Here is a 16,793-nt window from a genome sequence, read left to right on the forward strand (position 1 = left end):
TTTAAAAGAGATAAGTCAGTAAAAGCCTTAGAGGCATTAAAATATGACCTTAAAATCAAACTGGGAAGAAGTTATGTCAGTGATGTTAATGTAGCATATAACTCATTTATGAAAATATTGATGAAAATCATACAATAAAAATTGGTAAATTAATTGAAATTTAGTAAGAAAAGAGTAAATAAACCATGGCTGACAAAGGGAATAAAAATGCTTGTGCAAAGAAAAACTATTTTACAGGTGCTTTTAAAATTGCAAACAAAGGGAATCAGAACATAAATACAAAACATATAAAAATAACTATTAACAATAATTAGGAAACAAAAAAAAGATTATTACAGTGAAAAACTAAATAAGAGTAAAGATAATATGAGGGTAACTGGGGAATTATAAAAAAGTGTGATTGATAGTGATGGAACGAAAGCAAACTATTCCAAATTACTTTGTTAAGGAAATAAAGAGATATATGATATAAAGAAGTGGCAAATGGGTTTAATGATTATTTTTCAAATGTAGGGTCAAGTCTGTGGGAAATAAACCAATATAGAAGATAAATTATGTACATTGGTAATACGGTCAATAGTATTTTCCTGGAACAATGTGGAAAAAAGATGAAATAAGAAATATTGTAAAAAAAACTGTGTAAGCAAAAGATCAACTGACCATGAAGATTTAGACATGATGACTGTACAAAAGTATAATAGAAATTGTTATTGAACCATTTACTTATATTGGAATTCTGTCTCTGTCAACTGGGGTTTTCCAGATGAAATGAAAATTGCTAAGTAGTCCCATTATATAAAAATGGAGACAAACATAATTTTTCTAATTACAGGCCAGTATCATTGCTTTCCACAGTTTTCTAAAATTAGGGAAAAAGTTGTTGTAACAAGATTGGATAAATTTATTGAGAAACATCATATTTTAAATAATGCTCAGTAGGGATTCAGACAAAACATCGACAGCTATGGCAATTATGGAACTAATAGAGAAATATCAACAACAATAGATAATAAGGATTATTTTGCAAGTATTTTTATGACCTGAAAAAGGCTTTTGAATGTTATACGACCACTCAAGATATGCTCCACAAGTTACACCAATATGGAATAAGAGGTGTTTGCACATCAGGGGGTAAAAAGCTACTTAGAAAATAGAAAACAGTTTGTTCAGATAAATAATACCAAATCAGAATTGTGTAACATTATTTATGGAGTACCACAAGGATCGGTACTTGGACCCAAACTGTTTATTTTGTATATCAATGATTTTGTGAATGTATCCAATGTGCTTGGCAGCATTTTATTTGCTGATGATACAACCGCTGTTTTACTCTGATCAGATATACAGGAGTAGCACAAGTGATAAATACAGAGTTGGAAAAAGTTAAACATTGGTTTGATATAAACAGGATTGTCACTAAATATTAATAGACAAATTTCATATTGTTTAATGATAGAGCGAAAGAAAATAATGTGTCATTACAAATAGATGAATGGATATACAAAGGGTAAAGAAATGAAAATTTTTAGGAGTCATGATTGATGAAGATCTTACATGGAAGTCACACATAAATTACATAAAAGGAAAAATAGCGAAAGCCATTGCTGTTTTGCATAAGTAAAATATTCATTAATAGGTTATGGTTATTAACATTGTACAATTCATTGATTGTCCCATATTTAACTTACTGTGTGAAAATCTGGGGATCAACATATACAACCTATATACAAACCGTTATTTATTTGCAGGAAAAGAGCTTAAAAGTGATTAGTAACAGTGGTTTAGAGATCCATCTAATCCATTGTTTATTAAGTATAGGGTACTTAAATTTCATGATTTAGTTGATTTGAAAATATTACAACGATGTACCAAGTTAATAAAATACTTTACCAACAAACATTCAAAATATGTTTGAAAAAAGAGTAGTAGTTATAAATTGAAAGGAATAGAAGTCTTTAAAAAACCAAGATTTAGAACCAAAGTAAAGGAAAGGAGTATTGCAGTAAATGGTGTCAAATTATGGAACAATCTTAATAAAGAAATTAAAGAATTAAGGTCACTTAAAGTATTTAAAAAACATATTAAATTAGATGTATTAAGTAAGTATGAAATTATGAAGTAAGTCAGTGGGCTGCAAGAAAGTAAAAAAAAAAAAAAAAAGGTAAACTGTTAATAATGTTTGGAGTGTCTTAAGTTTAAATATAACCTGTCAGTGATGTAATCTATTAATTAATGGTCATAATTATGAAATGGGTCAGTGGTATGTGACAAGTTAAAGAAATGCAATCTGTTAAATAATGTTGACTATGATGCTGTATATTGAAAGATTGTATTGTTAAAAGGGGCAGAAATCATAAGACTTGTTCTTCTTTCTGCTCCTTTTCATTCTGGTATTGTGGTGCTTTTGTTTTTTGCTTTTCTGTTTTTCTTTTAAATGAATGAAATAAATATTAAAAAGAAAAAAAGAAAGAAGAAGATCATTTGTAACCTTCACTAATGCTGTTTCTGTACTATGATGAATTCTAAAACCTGACTGAAACTCTTCAAATAGACCATTCCTCTGCAGATGATCAGTTAGCTGTTTTACAACTACCCTTTCAAGAATTTTTGAGAGAAAAGGAAGGTTGGAGATTGGCCTATAATTAGCTAAGATAGCTGGGTCAAGTGATGGCTTGTTTAAGTAATGGTTTAATTACTGCCACCTTAAAAGCCTGTGGTACATAGCCAACTAACAAAGATAGATTGATCATATTGAAGATTGAAGCATTAAATAATGGTAGGACTTCCTTGAGCAGCCTGGTAGGAATGGGGTCTATAAACATGTTGATGGTTTGGATGAAGTAACTAATGAAAATAACTCAGACAGAACAATCGGAGAGAAAGAGTCTAACCAAATACAGGCATCACCGAAAGCAGCCAAAGATAACGATACGTCTTTGGGATGGTTATGAGTAATTTTTTCTCTAATAGTTAAAATTTTGTTAGCAAAGAAAGTCATGAAGTCATTACTAGTTAAAGTTAATGGAATACTCAGCTCAATAGAGCTCTGACTCTTTGTCAGCCTGGCTACAGTGCTGAAAAGAAACCTGGGGTTGTTCTTATTTTCTTCAATTAGTGATGAGTAGAAAGCTGTCCTAGCTTTACGGAGGGCTTTTTTTATAGAGCAACAGACTCTTTTTAAAGGCTAAGTGAAGATCTTCTAAATTAGTGAGACGCCATTTCCTCTCCAACTTACGGGTTATCTGCTTTAAGCTACGAGTTTGTGAGTTATACCACGGAGTCAGACACTTCTGATTTAAAGCTCTCTTTTCAGAGGAGCTACAGCATCCAAAGTTGTCTTCAATGAGGATGTAAAACTATTGACGAGATACTCTATCTCCCTTACAGAGTTTAGGTAGCTACTCTGCCCTGTGTTGGTATATGGCATTAGAGAACATAAAGAAGGAATCATATCCTTAAACCTAGTTACAGCGCTTTCTGAAAGACTTCTAGTGTAATAAAACTTATTCCCCACTGCTGGGTAGTCCATCAGAGTAAATGTAAATGTTATTAAGAAATGATCAGACAGAAGGGAGTTTTCAGGGAATACTGTTAAGTCTTCTATTTCCATACCATAAGTCAGAACAAGATCTAAGATATGATTAAAGTGGTGGGTGGACTCATTTACTTTTGAGCAAAGCCAATAGAGTCTAATAATAGATTAAATGCAGTGTTGAGGCTGTCATTCTCAGCATCTGTGTGGATGTTAAAATCGGCCACTATAATTATCTTATCTGAGCTAAGCACTAAGTCAGACAAAAGGTCTGAAAATTCACAGAGAAACTCACAGTAACGACCAGGTGGACGATAGATAATAACAAATAAAACTGTTTTTTGGGACTTCCAATTTGGATGGACAAGACTAAGAGACAAGCTTTCAAATGAATTAAAGCTCTGTCTGGGTTTTTGATTAATTAATAAGCTGGAATGGAAGATTGCTGCTAATCCTCCGCCTCGGCCCGTGCTACGAGCATTCTGACAGTGTGACTCGGGGGTGTTGACTCATTTAAACTAACATATTCATCCTGCTGTAACCAGGTTTCTGTTAGGCAGAATAAATCAATATGTTGATCAATTATTATATCATTTACCAACAGGGACTTAGAAGAGAGAGACCTAATGTTTAATAGACCACATTTAACTGTTTTAGTCTGTGGTGCAGTTGAAGGTGCTATATTATTTTTTCTTTTTGAATTTTTATGCTTAGATAGATTTTTGCTGGTTATTGGTGGTCTGGAAGCAGGCACCGTCTCTACGGGGATGGGGTAATGATGGGATGGCAGGGGGAGAGAAGCTGCAGAGAGGTGTGTAAGACTACAACTCTGCTTCCTGGTCCCAACCCTGGATAGTCACGGTTTGGAGGATTTAAGAAAATTGGCCAGATTTCTAGAAATGAGAGCTGCTCCATCCAAAGTGGGATGGATGCGTCTCTCCTAACAAGACCAGGTTTTCCCCAGAAAGCTTTGCCAATTATCTATGAAGCCCACCTCATTTTTGGACACCACTCAGACAGACAGCAATTCAAGGAGAACATGCGGCTAAACATGTCACTCCCGGTCCGATTGGGGAGGGGCCCAGAGAAAACTACAGAGTCCGACATTGTTTTTGCAAAGTTACTCACCGATTTAATGTTAATTTTAGTGACCTCCGATTGGCGTAACCGGGTGTCATTACTGCCGACGTGAATTACAATCTTACCAAATTTACGCTTAGCCTTAACCAGCAGTTTCAAATTTCCTTCAATGTCGCCTGCTCTGGCCCCCGGAAGACAATTGACTATGGTTGCTGGTGTCGCTAACTTCACATTTCTCAAACAGAGTCGCCAATAACCAGAGTTTGATCCTCGGCGGGTGTGTCGTCGAGTGGGGAAAAAACGGTTAGAGATGTGAACGGGTTGGCGGTGTACACGGGGCTTCTGTTTAGGGCTACGCTTCCTCCTCACAGTCACCCAGTCGGCCTGCTTTCCCGGCTGCTCGGGATCTGCCAGGGGGGAACTAACGGCGGCTAAGCTACCTTGGTCCGCACCGACTACAGGGGCCTGGCTAGCTGTAGAATTTTCCACGGTGCGGAGCCGAGTCTCCAATTCGCCCAGCCTGGCCTCCAAAGCTACGAATAAGCTACACTTATTACAAGTACCATTACTGCTAAAGGAGGCCGAGGAATAACTAAACATTCCCACCAGAGCAGAAAAGTGCGGGAGAGACAGGAGAAGCCGCCATGCTAAATCGGCTAAGAGCTAGTAGCTACGCTAAGCTAGCGGATTCCTAAAAACACGCAAAGTGAATAATGTGTAAATAATTAGAGGTGATTCAGCAGAAGGAGTGCTTTAGTTAAGGCACGTAAAGATTACACTGGGAAACAAATCGTAATCTAGATAACTAGATCAATCTAACTGCGCAGATTAAACAGCTAACAGATACAGAAAAACACCGCTGTGCTCCGGAACAGGAAGTGATACAATACCGCAGTGAGAGCCAACCACCAGTAGAGGCAAGCAAGAGAAATAACAGATATGGATCTGGTGTGTCTCTTGCTACCACCTCACAAGGCTAACCGCACCCCCCCAGAGTGTTCATGGTCCAACACTGAGGATCCACATTCAGTTGCACATGAATAACATGAAAACCACAACATTACTGGGATAGGGAAGTATGGAAGGAGCTGCTTTGTAAGCTGCTATTGAGATCTGGAGAAGCGGCAGAAAATGAAAGAATGACAAAGAATAAAAAACTAACAAAAACCTGATTCTGAAGCTGCTCGCTTCCTGTTGGCACCAACAGAGTCCTGTAAAAGATGAAACATGACGTGAAAACAGACCATGTATGACTACAGACAAAGCCTTTGTGAGGTCACCGGTGAGTTTGTTAAAGGGCATGTGTCCAGTGAACAGTTACTTAGTGAGACTCAGACGAGGAGGATCACTGACACTGTGAGGGAACATCAGACACCACATTTAGTCCATGTGGTGAGTTAATGTACTGAGTTAGTCTCCAAAGGTTGTTGGCCCAACTCCAGTTCTATCCCGCCTGTAAGCTAATGCTACGCTACAAACAACGCCAGCATGCAGATGGTTTTGCCACTTAATGGGCTTTCCCGGGGCGTACCCGCTACATCTCCAAAAACATGTCTGTAAATCAGCTCAGAGGTTTTATCTGGTTATCTGTGTCTCCCATGAAAAATTAAATAACTGCTTCACTGTCTCTCACCGGCTTTGCCACTAAAACCCTTTAACCCTGTCTTCATGCAAACGTGACTGTTGTAGCCTGATGAGTTGGCCTAAACCCACCACCAGGTGTCAATCAGTGCCTGACCCTACATTAACCTGGCAAAAGCCCACATACTGCTTCACGACACGCACTCTCTCTGGTCATGGTCCAACACACAGGTGCCTCATTGTTTAGGACTCCAGCAGATGGAGAAGGTCAAGGACATGTCCAGCTTTGGCATTGCCTTGGGCACGCTCACTTTCACCCGGCTGCAACACACAGATGTTACTTTGGAGAGGTTGGGATGGACCAGTTTGTCTGCCTGGGTGGTTGATATCCAGGATCTGGGTCCTCGGTACAGTAGTAATAGCTCATTCAACATAAAATGCTCAGAAAGGACAAACACGGTCAAGTCCACAGCAACCATCACTTAGTGCTCGCGGTTCCTAATTATTCATTAATTTACAGCTGGAAGAATTGTTTGAAGATTCAGCCCCTGCACATTAGCTAGTTATAGGTGCCTGCTAGTTTTTCTTCCATGACCAAGGAAACAAGCTATAGAGACCAAAACTATTTCTTATACCAGCTCTGTTTCTGCTGTGAAGCTGGTCATTTTAATGTGGGAGTCTACGGTGTCCGTCTTTTAGAGTCAGCCTCAAGTGACCATCTGAGGAACTGATGACCTTAACACTTTCATGTTGGCTTCACTTTTGAGCACTGGAGCTTGCCACTTGCATGAAAACTACAAATAGATCATTTTTTAATTCAGCAGAAGAAGAATCAGGTTCAGGTTCAGGTAACTTTATTTGTACCCGTAGGTAGATTTGGCTTGCAGCAAACAGAAAACAGAAAAAAGGCGTCCATGTTAGTCAACACAGAAGAATTTACCTTTTCCAAGTGAAAACTGTCCAGTTCAGATGGTGATCTCTGTTCTTGGGTGACATCAGGCTCCACACCTGCTGTGACACCTGAGAGAAAGCGAGACATCACCGTCACATGATCAGTTACTGCAGCTGTGTGTTCCTGTATTTGTGTGTCTGACCAGAATCTCGTCTGTGAGTCGTCACTGGCATCGAGTGTGTGACAAGATCAAACAGAAACTCTGCTCGACTTCTCCTTTGACTCTGAAGACACACAAGGACAGATTGTTGACACATGAATGGACCAAACAAATGAGAGCAAGAATGACCAGACTTTATATGAGGATGAGACAGAAGTTTACATACACTTTGGCTTCAAAACTCAAATTCTCCAACTGTCATGTCAAATAAGATGTCAGATCTGGGAGGATGGTTTGGTGTAGTGCGTCACTGTGGGCGTGTCCTTGATCTTCTCCAGCTGATGAGGTCCTCAACACTGAGGCACCTGTTTGCTGGATCATGACCAGACGGACTAAATGTGGTAGCTGTTTTCCTCACAGTGTCAGTGATCCTCCTCATCCAAGTCTCATGAAGTAACAGAGGCATTCAGTCCTCTCCTTAGGTCACTGCTTAGAGTCCATGTCTAACAACCAGACAGGAAGCACCAGGACCCTAAAGACTTGGACCTTCATTCTCCTGCAAAGATAATCACAATAACCACCAAACACTGCCTCACTCAGCTTCTCAAGTGCGGCACTCAGGGTATCAACTGATTCCACAAAGATTACATCATCGTCCACAGAGTCAGTAAACTGACTAAAAGGCTTGAGCTTTGTCCTGCAACCAATGATGGACTTATTTGACTAACTTTTTAAATGCAGTTTTGGATTAAGGTCTTCTTCCTTGATCGATGGTCTTAAAAGTCCCAGGGTTGGAAAGTGGTCTTAAATGTGAATGATGTCATTTCTACCAGATGATCCTTAGTTTATTTATCCCTCATGATACTTTGGGTTTTCTCCCTCGATTATGTCAAATCTGTGTCCTTCCAAACTCCTTATACAATATTTTGTGTCACACTGCTCAAAGATCAAATAATCAGAAGAACTATTGTTAAAAGCAGAAAACAGTCCACCTCAGCTATTAACTATTGTTAAAAGCAGAAAACAGTCCACCTCAACTATTAACTATTGTTAAAAGCAGAAAACAGTCCACCTCAGCTATTAATTTAAAAGCAGAAAACAGTCCACCTCAGCTATTAACATATTGTTAAAAGCAGAAAACCAGGTCCACCTCAACGATTAACTAGTGTTAAAAGCAGAAAACATCCACCTCAGCTATTAATTTAAAGCCAGAAAACAGTCACCTCAACTATTAACTATTGTTAAAAAGCAGAAAACAGTCCACCTCAACTAGTAACTATTGTTAAAAGCAGAAACAGTCCACCTCAACGAATTAACTATTGTTAAAAGCAGAAAACACAGTCCACCTCAGCTAGGAATTAAAAGGCAGAAACAGTCCACCTCAAAACTCAATTAACTATTGTTAAAAGCAGAACCAGTCCACCTCAACTATTAACTATTGTTAAAAGCAGAAAAACAGTCCACCTCAGCTATTAATTTAAAGCAGAAAACAGTCCCACCTCAGCTATTAACTATTGTTAAAAGCAGAAAACAGTCCACCACCTCAACTATTAACTATTGTTAAAAGCAGAAAACAGTCCCATCCACTCACTATCACACTATTGTTAAAAGCAGAAAACAGTCCACCTCAGCTATCAACTATTGTTAAAAGCAGAAAACAGTCCACCTCAGCTATCAACTATTGTTAAAAGCAGAAAACAGTCCACCTCAGCTATTAACTATTGTTAAAAGCAGAAAACAGTCCACCTCAACTATTAACTATTGTTAAAAGCAGAAAACAGTCCACCTCAACTATTAACTATTGTTAAAAGCAGAAAACAGTCCACCTCAACTATTAACTATTGTTAAAAGCAGAAAACAGTCCACCTCAGCTATTAATTTAAAAGCAGAAAACAGTCCACCTCAGCTATTAATTTAAAAGCAGAAAACAGTCCACCTCAGCTATTAACTATTGTTAAAAGCAGAAAACAGTCCACCTCAGCTATTAATTTAAAAGCAGAAAACAGTCCACCTCAACTATTAACTATTGTTAAAAGCAGAAAACAGTCCACCTCAACTATTAACTATTGTTAAAAGCAGAAAACAGTCCACCTCAACTATTAACTATTGTTAAAAGCAGAAAACAGTCCACCTCAGCTATTAATTTAATAAGCAGAAAACAGTCCACCTCAACTATTAACTATTGTTAAAGCAGAAAACAGTCCACCTCAGCTATTAACTATTGTTAAAAGCAAAAACAGTCCACCTCAACTATTAACTATTGTTAAAAGCAGAAAACAGTCCACCTCAGCTATTAATTTAAAAGCAGAAAACAGTCCACCTCAGCTATTAACTATTGTTAAAAGCAGAAAACAGTCCACCTCAACTATTAATTTAAAAGCAGAAAACAGTCCACCTCAGCTATTAATTTAAAAGCAGAAAACAGTCCACCTCAGCTATTAACTATTGTTAAAAGCAGAAAACTGTCCACCTCAACTATTAACTATTGTTAAAAGCAGAAAACAGTCCACCTCAGCTATTACTATTGTTAAAAGCGAAAACCAGTCCACCTCAGCTATTAACTATGTTAAAAGCAGAAAAAAAGTCCACCTCAGCTATTAATATTGTTAAAAGCAGAAAACAGTCCACCTCAGCTATTAACTATTGTTAAAAGCAGAAAACAGTCCACCTCAACTATTAACTATTGTTAAAAGCAGAAAACAGTCCACCTCAACTATTAACTATTGTTAAAAGCAGAAAACAGTCCACCTCAGCTATTAATTTAAAAGCAGAAAACAGTCCACCTCAGCTATTAACTATTGTTAAAAGCAGAAAACAGTCCACCTCAGCTATTAACTATTGTTAAAAGCAGAAAACAGTCCACCTCAACTATTAACTATTGTTAAAAGCAGAAAACAGTCCACCTCAGCTATTAATTTAAAAGCAGAAAACAGTCCACCTCAGCTATTAATTTAAAAGCAGAAAACAGTCCACCTCAGCTATTAACTATTGTTAAAAGCAGAAAACAGTCCACCTCAACTATTAACTATTGTTAAAAGCAGAAAACAGTCCACCTCAACTATTAACTATTGTTAAAAGCAGAAAACAGTCCACCTCAGCTATTAATTTAAAAGCAGAAAACAGTCCACCTCAGCTATTAACTATTGTTAAAAGCAGAAAACAGTCCACCTCAACTATTAACTATTGTTAAAAGCAGAAAACAGTTCACCTCAACTATTAACTATTGTTAAAAGCAGAAAACAGTCCACCTCAGCTATTAACTATTGTTAAAGCAGAAAACAGTCCACCTCAACTATTAACTATTGTTAAAAGCAGAAAACAGTCCACCTCAACTATTAACTATTGTTAAAAGCAGAAAACAGTCCACCTCAGCTATTAATTTAAAAGCAGAAACAGTCCACCTCAGCTATTACTATTGGTAAAAGCAGAAAACAGTCCACCTCAACTATTAACTATTGTTAAAAGCAGAAAACAGTCCACCTCAGCTATCAACTATTGTTAAAAGCAGGAAACAGTCCACCTCAACTATTAACTATTGTTAAAGCAGAAACAGTCCCCTCAACTATTAACTATTGTTAAAAGCAGAAATAGTCCACCTCAACTATTAACTATTGTTAAAAGCAGAAAACAGTCCACCTCAGCTATTACTATTGTAAAAGCAGAAAACAGTCCACCTCAGCTATTAACTATTGTTAAAAGCAGAAAACAGTCCACCTCAACTATTAACTATTGTTAAAAGCAGAAAACAGTCCACCTCAGCTATTAACTATTTAAAAGCAGAAAACAGTCCACCTCAGCTATTAACTATTGTTAAAAGCAGAAAACAGTCCACCTCAACTATTAATTATTGTTAAAAGCAGAAAACAGTCCACCTCAGCTATTAATTTAAAAGCAGAAAACAGTCCACCTCAGCTATTAACTATTGTTAAAAGCAGAAAACAGTCCACCTCAACTATTAACTATTGTTAAAAGCAGAAAACAGTCCACCTCAACTATTAACTATTGTTAAAAGCAGAAAACAGTCCACCTCAGCTATCAACTATTGTTAAAAGCAGAAAACAGTCCACCTCAACTATTAACTATTGTTAAAAGCAGAAAACAGTCCACCTCAACTATTAACTATTGTTAAAAGCAGAAAACAGTCCACCTCAGCTATCAACTATTGTTAAAAGCAGAAAACAGTCCACCTCAACTATTAACTATTGTTAAAAGCAGAAAACAGTCCACCTCAACTATTAACTATTGTTGAAAGCAGAAAACAGTCCACCTCAACTATTAACTATTGTTAAAAGCAGAAAACAGTCCACCTCAACTATTAACTATTGTTAAAAGCAGAAAACAGTCCACCTCAACTATTAACTATTGTTAAAAGCAGAAAACAGTCCACCTCAACTATTAACTATTGTTAAAAGCAGAAAACAGTCCACCTCAGCTATTAATTTAAAAGCAGAAAACAGTCCACCTCAGCTATTAACTATTGTTAAAAGCAGAAAACAGTCCACCTCAGCTATTAATTTAAAAGCAGAAAACAGTCCACCTCAGCTATTAACTATTGTTAAAAGCAGAAAACAGTCCACCTCAACTATTAACTATTGTTAAAAGCAGAAAACAGTCCACCTCAACTATTAACTATTGTTAAAAGCAGAAAACAGTCCACCTCAACTATTAACTATTGTTAAAAGCAGAAAACAGTCCACCTCAACTATTAACTATTGTTAAAAGCAGAAAACAGTCCACCTCAACTATTAACTATTGTTAAAAGCAGAAAACAGTCCACCTCAACTATTAACTATTGTTAAAAGCAGAAAACAGTCCACCTCAACTATTAACTATTGTTAAAAGCAGAAAACAGTCCACCTCAACTATTAACTATTGTTAAAAGCAGAAAACAGTCCACCTCAACTATTAACTATTGTTAAAAGCAGAAAACAGTCCACCTCAGCTATTAATTTAAAAGCAGAAAACAGTCCACCTCAGCTATTAACTATTGTTAAAAGCAGAAAACAGTCCACCTCAGCTATTAATCTATTGTTAAAAGCAGAAAACAGTCCACCTCAGCTATTAACTATTGTTAAAAGCAGAAACAGTCCACCTCAGCTATTAACTATTGTTAAAAGCAGAAAACAGTCCACCTCAGCTATTAACTATTGTTAAAAGCAGAAAACAGTCCACCTCAGCTATTAACTATTGTTAAAAGCAGAAAACAGTCCACCTCAGCTATTAACTATTGTTAAAAGCAGAAAACAGTCCACCTCAGCTATTAATTTAAAAGCAGAAAACAGTCCACCTCAGCTATTAACTATTGTTAAAAGCAGAAAACAGTCCACCTCAACTATTAACTATTGTTAAAAGCAGAAAACAGTCCACCTCAGCTATTAATTTAAAAGCAGAAAACAGTCCACCTCAACTATTAACTATTGTTAAAAGCAGAAAACAGTCCACCTCAACTATTAACTATTGTTAAAAGCAGAAAACAGTCCACCTCAACTATTAACTATTGTTAAAAGCAGAAAACAGTCCACCTCAACTATTAACTATTGTTAAAAGCAGAAAACAGTCCACCTCAACTATTAACTATTGTTAAAAGCAGAAAACAGTCCACCTCAACTATTAACTATTGTTAAAAGCAGAAAACAGTCCACCTCAACTATTAACTATTGTTAAAAGCAGAAAACAGTCCACCTCAACTATTAACTATTGTTAAAAGCAGAAAACAGTCCACCTCAACTATTAACTATTGTTAAAAAGCAGAAAACAGTCCACCTCAACTATTAACTATTGTTAAAAGCAGAAAACAGTCCACCTCAGCTATTAATTTAAAAGCAGAAAACAGTCCACCTCAGCTATTAACTATTGTTAAAAGCAGAAAACAGTCCACCTCAGCTATTAATTTAAAAGCAGAAAACAGTCCACCTCAGCTATTAACTATTGTTAAAAGCAGAAAACAGTCCACCTCAGCTATTAACTATTGTTAAAAGCAGAAAACAGTCCACCTCAGCTATTAACTATTGTTAAAAGCAGAAAACAGTCCACCTCAGCTATTAACTATTGTTAAAAGCAGAAAAACAGTCCACCTCAGCTATTAACTATTGTTAAAAGCAGAAAACAGTCCACCTCAGCTATTAATTGAAAAGCAGAAAACAGTCCACCTCAGCTATTAACTATTGTTAAAAGCAGAAAACAGTCCACCTCAACTATTAACTATTGTTAAAAGCAGAAAACAGTCCACCTATGCTATTATTTTAAAAGCAGAAAACAGTCCACCTCAGCTATTAACTATTGTTAAAAGCAGAAAACAGTCCACCTCAACTATTAATTATTGTTAAAAGCAGAAAACAGTCCACCTCAGCTATTAACTATTGTTAAAGCAGAAAACAGTCCACCTCAGCTATTAACTATTGTTAAAAGCAGAAAACAGTCCACCTCAGCTATTAACTATTGTAAAAGCAGAAAACAGTCCACCTCAACTATTAACTATTGTTAAAAGCAGAAAACAGTCCACCTCAACTATTAACTATTGTTAAAAGCAGAAAACAGTCCACCTCAACTATTAACTATTGTTAAAAGCAGAAAACAGTCCACCTCACTATTAACTATTGTTAAAAGCAGAAAACAGTCCACCTCAACTATTAACTATTGTTAAAAGCAGAAAACAGTCCACCTCAACTATTAACTATTGTTAAAAGCAGAAAACAGTCCACCTCAACTATTAACTATTGTTAAAAGCAGAAAACAGTCCACCTCAACTATTAACTATTGTTAAAAGCAGAAAACAGTCCACCTCAGCTATTAATTTAAAAGCAGAAAACAGTCCACCTCAGCTATTAACTATTGTTAAAAGCAGAAAACAGTCCACCTCAGCTATTATCTATTGTTAAAAGCAGAAAACAGTCCACCTCAGCTATTAACTATTGTTAAAAGCAGAAAACAGTCCACCTCAGCTATTAACTATTGTTAAAAGCAGAAAACAGTCCACCTCAGCTATTATCTATTGTTAAAAGCAGAAAACAGTCCACCTCAGCTATTAACTATTGTTAAAAGCAGAAAACAGTCCACCTCAGCTATTACTATTTTAAAAGCAGAAAACAGTCCACCTCAGCTATTAATTTAAAAGCAGAAAACAGTCCACCTCAGCTATTACTATTGTTAAAAGCAGAAAACAGTCCACCTCAGCTATTAACTATTGTTAAAAGCAGAAAACAGTCCACCTCAGCTATTAACTATTGTTAAAAGCAGAAAACAGTCCACCTCAGCTATTACTATTGTAAAAGCAGAAAACAGTCCACCTCAGCTATTAATATTGTTAAAAGCAGAAAACAGTCCACCTCAGCTATTAACTATTGTTAAAAGCAGAAAACAGTCCACCTCAACTATTAACTATTGTTAAAAGCAGAAAACAGTCCACCTCAACTATTAACTATTGTTAAAAGCAGAAAACAGTCCACCTCAACTATTAACTATTGTTAAAAGCAGAAAACAGTCCACCTCAACTATTAATTTAAAAGCAGAAAACAGTCCACCTCAGCTATTAACTATTGTTAAAAGCAGAAAACAGTCCACCTCAACTATTAACTATTGTTAAAAGCAGAAAACAGTCCACCTCAACTATTAATTTAAAAGCAGAAAACAGTCCACCTCAGCTATTAACTATTGTTAAAAGGAGAAAACAGTCCACCTCAGCTATTAATTTAAAAGCAGAAAACAGTCCACCTCAGCTATTAACTATTGTTAAAAGCAGAAAACAGTCCACCTCAACTATTAATTTAAAAGCAGAAAACAGTCCACCTCAGCTATTAACTATTGTTAAAAGCAGAAAACAGTCCACCTCAACTATTAACTATTGTTAAAAGCAGAAAACAGTCCACCTCAACTATTAACTATTGTTAAAAGCAGAAAACAGTCCACCTCAGCTATTAACTATTGTTAAAAGCAGAAAACAGTCCACCTCAACTATTAATTTAAAAGCAGAAAACAGTCCACCTCAGCTATTAACTATTGTTAAAAGCAGAAAACAGTCCACCTCAACTATTAACTATTGTTAAAAGCAGAAAACAGTCCACCTCAACTATTAACTATTGTTAAAAGCAGAAAACAGTCCACCTCAGCTATTAATTTAAAAGCAGAAAACAGTCCACCTCAGCTATTAACTATTGTTAAAAGCAGAAAACAGTCCACCTCAGCTATTAATTTAAAAGCAGAAAACAGTCCACCTCAGCTATTAATTTAAAAGCAGAAAACAGTCCACCTCAACTATTAACTATTGTTAAAAGCAGAAAACAGTCCACCTCAACTATTAACTATTGTTAAAAGCAGAAAACAGTCCACCTCAACTATTAACTATTGTTAAAAGCAGAAAACAGTCCACCTCAGCTATTAATTTAAAAGCAGAAAACAGTCCACCTCAGCTATTAACTATTGTTAAAAGCAGAAAACAGTCCACCTCAGCTATTAATTTAAAAGCAGAAAACAGTCCACCTCAGCTATTAACTATGTTAAAAGCAGAAAACAGTCCACCTCAACTATTAACTATTGTTAAAAGCAGAAAACAGTCCACCTCAACTATTAACTATTGTTAAAAGCAGAAAACAGTCCACCTCAACTATTAACTATTGTTAAAAGCAGAAAACAGTCCACCTCAGCTATTAATTTAAAAGCAGAAAACAGTCCACCTCAGCTATTAACTATTGTTAAAAGCAGAAAACAGTCCACCTCAGCTATAACTATTGTTAAAAGCAGAAAACAGTCCACCTCAGCTATTAACTATTGTTAAAGCAGAAAACAGTCCACCTCAGCTATTAACTATTGTTAAAAGCAGAAAACAGTCCACCTCAACTATTAACTATTGTTAAAAGCAGAAACAGTCCACCTCAGCTATTAACTATTGTTAAAAGCAGAAAACAGTCCACCTCAGCTATTAACTATTGTTAAAGCAGGAAAAATAGTCCACCTCACTATTAACTATTGTTAAAAGCAGAAAACTAGTCCACCTCAGCTATTAACTATTGTTAAAAGCAGAAAACAGGCCACCTCAGCTATTAAACTATTGTTAAAAGCATAAAACTAGTCCACCTCAGCTATTAACTATTGTTAAAGCAGAAAACAGTCCACCTCAACTATTTACTATTGTTAAAAGCAGAAAATAGTCCACCTCAGCTATTAACTATTGTTAAAAGCAGAAAACAGTCCACCTCAACTATTAACTATTGTTAAAAGCAGAAAACAGTCCACCTCAACTATTAACTATTGTTAAAAGCAGAAAACAGTCCACCTCAGCTATTAACTATTGTTAAAAGCAGAAAAACATTCCACCTCAACTATTAACTATTGTTAAAAGCAGAAAACAGTCCACCTCAGCTATTAACTATTGTTAAAAGCAGAAAACAGAAACAGTCCACCTCAACTATTACTATTGTTAAAAGCAGAAAACAGTCCACCTCACTATTAACTATTGTTAAAAGCGAAAACAGTCCCCCTCAGCTATTAATTTTAAAAAGCAGAAAACAGTCACCTCAGCTAGTACTATTGTTAAAAAGCAGAAAACAGGTCCC

The 16,793-nt window shown here is 36.3% G+C and overlaps 1 long non-coding RNA gene across 1 annotated transcript; it reads right to left on the minus strand.

Moving 5' to 3' along the window:
* Window positions 1-5,692: 5,692 nt before the first annotated feature.
* LOC117518907 lies at window positions 5,693-7,369 on the minus strand. Its single transcript, XR_004563114.1, has 3 exons — window positions 7,288-7,369; window positions 7,134-7,213; window positions 5,693-5,823 (listed from the first exon to the last, which is right to left on the minus strand). It is a non-coding gene; the product is annotated as an uncharacterized LOC117518907 (long non-coding RNA).
* Between the last annotated feature and the right edge of the window lie 9,424 nt (window positions 7,370-16,793).

Source organism: Thalassophryne amazonica, chromosome 1 (genome assembly GCF_902500255.1).
Source record: "Thalassophryne amazonica chromosome 1, fThaAma1.1, whole genome shotgun sequence".
NCBI lineage: Eukaryota > Metazoa > Chordata > Actinopteri > Batrachoidiformes > Batrachoididae > Thalassophryne > Thalassophryne amazonica.